Source organism: Triticum aestivum, chromosome 2B (assembly GCF_018294505.1).
Source record: "Triticum aestivum cultivar Chinese Spring chromosome 2B, IWGSC CS RefSeq v2.1, whole genome shotgun sequence".
Lineage (NCBI taxonomy): Eukaryota > Viridiplantae > Streptophyta > Magnoliopsida > Poales > Poaceae > Triticum > Triticum aestivum.
The window spans coordinates 29,213,927-29,217,861 of NC_057798.1; the positions used below are offsets into that span (position 1 = coordinate 29,213,927).

At 41.9% G+C, this 3,935-nt stretch overlaps 1 pseudogene; it reads left to right on the forward strand.

Annotated features, from left to right (window-relative positions):
• The first annotated feature begins 3,034 nt into the window (after positions 1–3,034).
• LOC123038831 (xylanase inhibitor protein 1-like) lies at positions 3,035–3,935 on the forward strand (annotated as a pseudogene).

Sequence of the window (3,935 nt, forward strand, 5' to 3'; positions counted from 1 at the left end):
TACTTCAACGACATGTGGGAAAACAGGAAAAAGTTCATCCCGGTGTATTTCAAGGACAAATTCTTCCCATTCATACAAACTACAGCGAGAAGTGAAGGAACGAATTCCCTTTTCAAAAAAGGGGTTGGAGCTAAATTTAGTGGTACTAGCTTTTTGAGAGAGTATGACCGCATACTTGATGTTGTGCATGACAGGGAAGAAGAATGCGACCATGTTAGTAGAAACAAAAAATTTGCACAGAAAGCATTTTGGTCGAAATACAGCATAGAAAGGCAAGCACATGAGCTATACAACATTGGAATATTCAGGAATTTCCAGTTTAAAATGGCAGACACAACAAGGCTGCATGTCTTTGAGCAAGAAAAGGACAAATACTACATTGTGACACAAGCTGAAAACTACCCCCTGAAGGAAATCCGGAAAAGGTTGTACCTAGTGCAAGTTGGACTAAAAGAGGAAGAATACTCTTGCATCTGTTGCGCGTTCCAAAAAGATGGCCTGTTGTGCTTGCACATACTTCGAGTGATGATCCATCTCAACATCGAGAAGATACCAGAAAAATACATAATTGACAGATGGAGGAAGAATGATTACAAGATTGATATTACAAAGACACCAGCTGTTGCAGCTGAGAACTCCACACTAAGGTACAATGTGTTAGCAAGGAAATTGGTGCATATGGCATCAATAGCTTCAAAGAAGAAGAGGAAATATGAATATCTGTTGGGAGAATTAGACAGGATACAGAAAAGGTTACGGGAAATGGATGACGAAGAAGAAACAATGGATGAGGAGCAAAGTGCAACAACAAGAACAGTTACGTTTGTACCAACAGTAGGAGAGGGAGAAAGAACAACATCATCATTCATAATTCAAGACCCGGACGTAGGAAAGACAAAAGGGAGACCAAGGATGCTAACTATTCGTGAGGCAATAAAGCAAAACAAGTTCTACAAATGTTCGCACTGTGGATCACAGAGACACACAGTAAAGAACTGCACAAACCTTGACAAGGTGTACAACAAACCTAAAGGGAAACAATCGAAGCAGTCGAACCCAAGGAATGTCAAGAAAGGTAACTAAAAATATATTGAAAATAAGCTTTATTTGATTGCAAGTATAGAATTTGATACCACTCATTGGATACAGGGGCAGATGACAAAAGGAGGAGCCAGAGGGACAACGGCAAGAAGACGGGCAACACAACGACACAACACAACCCTAGAGCAGAACCCTCCGGAGGAAATGAAGTAAACAATTGACAAGAACATGAGAAAATGAGAAAGACAAGATGACAAGTCAGGAAAGAAAAGGTTGAGTAGGAGGTGAAAAGTGATAGGAAAAGCTACTAGTGAACAATGAATGTACTATGATGGTTAGCAGTGTTGCTACTTAATTTTGAATTCATTGTTGTACTATGATTGAGAAAGTGTTGCTGCCTAAATTCGATCTATTTTGCTGCAAATTAAACTACAATATATACATTTCAACAAAAAAATGGAAAAACACCTACAATACATTTGAGGAAACGTTTGGGAGAGGGGAATGTACCTCACAAACAGCAAGGAGGAAGATCATCCAATAATGATTATGGGACAATCAGAGCAGAAAGGACAAGACGATCCACCAGAACAAGTGAGGATGGACTTTCTTCACCTACAAAGACGTATCAACATCAAAACTGTAATAATCTGGGAAAATACATAATCTTTGCATGAAGAATAATTACATTGAAAATACAATAATTACAGTGACATGAACAATGAAATTACACCGAAATTCTGAGGTGATTCCACTGTAAAATCTGGGGTAATTATAGTGTGAATACCAAAGAATATACATTAGTACCCTAGTAATGCAATATAAAATCCCTTGACCTTATAGTGGTTATTACATACATTGAAAATACAGTGACACTCAAAATGCAAAAGCCAATGTAATTTACATTAGAATTCTTGGGCATTTCACATTGAAACTTCCCAGAGCACTGAAGTACAATATGTAGTTACACTGAAAAGCCAATGAAAATACACTATGTAGTTACACTGAACATACATTAAAAATACATTATGAAAAGGCATTGTAACTTCCCAGCATTTACAGTGTAAAAACACATGAACTTGCACTGTAAAAAACCAGAACCTACACTGAAACAACCCAGAAACATTTATAGTGCAATGCCTCTGAACTTACAGTGTGGGAAAAGAAGCATAAGAAATAGAAAATCTACATGAAATTCATGGGAATAACACATAGAAAAAACTGCAGTAAATTACACTATAGTACTACTAAAAAAATACAGTAACTAAGCATTGAAATCACACTGCAAAATCAAAAAGAAACTAGCTAGTACAACGAAAATGCACACCCAATATTAAACACAAAAAGGAAAAAAAATGAAAGGGCCAGCAAGCATTCTTTTACCTGAATATTAAACTTGAAACTTTGACCGTCCGAGTTTAATTATTGGCGGGCTTCAGAAAGAATTGAACCAACCCTGCAACAACAACAAAGAGATAAAAAAATATTCAGAATATATTAAACACCTAAAAGGGAAAAACAAGTAAAAGAATATGGTGATTGGAAAATGAACCTTGATTGTCCAGGAACGACTAACTGCCGTTGAAGCAACCATGCTTAATAATACACTAAAACAAAAAATAAAATGAAGCAACCACAAAGAAACAAAAAAGCATCAGATAAAACAAATTACACAATGAAAGCATCCTTCTCATACTTCTCTGTAAAAAAGAGTTCACTGAATCACAACATTAAAAATCAAAACAGCCATCCAGCACATACACATGACATCTAGACCAAACCGTACAAATTTGTCACATTTAATTACACTATCGACAAAAAAACATTGACAACAGTACTACTGTCTATAATTTCTCGTCAAAGCTTAGTTTCAAGCAAAGCCTTCGATGTTGCAAAATGCATCTTCCAGGAAAACCTAAGCCTTGACCTGTACAAAAGAAAAGACAACAGACTTTAATAATCTTCGACAATAATGAAACACATCAAACCAAAAATGAAAAGAAAGCATACAAAGAAAACTCACATCTCCTTCTACAGCGTCTTCGGCCACGGCAAGTACTGGGGCGACCTCTCCGGCCACCCGCTCTACGGCATCGGCACCGACATCAAGCACTGCCGGGGCAAGGGCATCGTCGTCCTCCTCTCCATCGGCGGCGGCGGCACCCAGTACTCCCTGCCGTCATCACAGTCCGCGGCCGATGTCGCCGACAACCTGTGGAACGCGCACCTTGGGGGCGGCCGCCGCGGCGTGTTCCGCCCGTTCGGCGACACCGTGGCGAAGGCATCGACTTCTTCATCGACCAGGGCGCGCCGGACCACTACGAGGAGCTCGCCAGGCGTCTGTCCGGATACAACCGGTACTACCGCGGCGCGCCGGGGTGAGGCTGACGGCGACGCCGCGGTGCGTGTACCCGGACTGGTACGTCCAGAGGGCGCTGGACACGGGGCTGTTCGAGCGGATCCACGTCAGGTTCTACGGCGAAGACCGGTGCTCGTACAGCCACGTGCACAAAGACGGGGTGATGGCGCAGTGGAGCAAGTGGACGGCGAGGTACCCCCGGAGCAAGGTGTACATCGGGCTGCCGGCGGCGAACGTGCCCGGGACTGGGAGGAACGACGAGGTCGGCCTCATGTCGATGAACTACGACCTGATGCGGTGATGCCCAGCGTGAAGCAGGCGGCAAACTACGGCGGGGTCATGCTGTGGGACAGGTACTACGACAAGCAGACCGGATACGGCCGCGACCTCTACAACGCCGGCATCAACTACTAATAATCAACGTGCATGCATGCATGCATTATAGTGTGTGTGTGTCTGAAAATAATAAATTAAACACTGATGTGACGGGTGGTATTATATTGTACTTCCAATAAATCAGAGATCCATATATGGA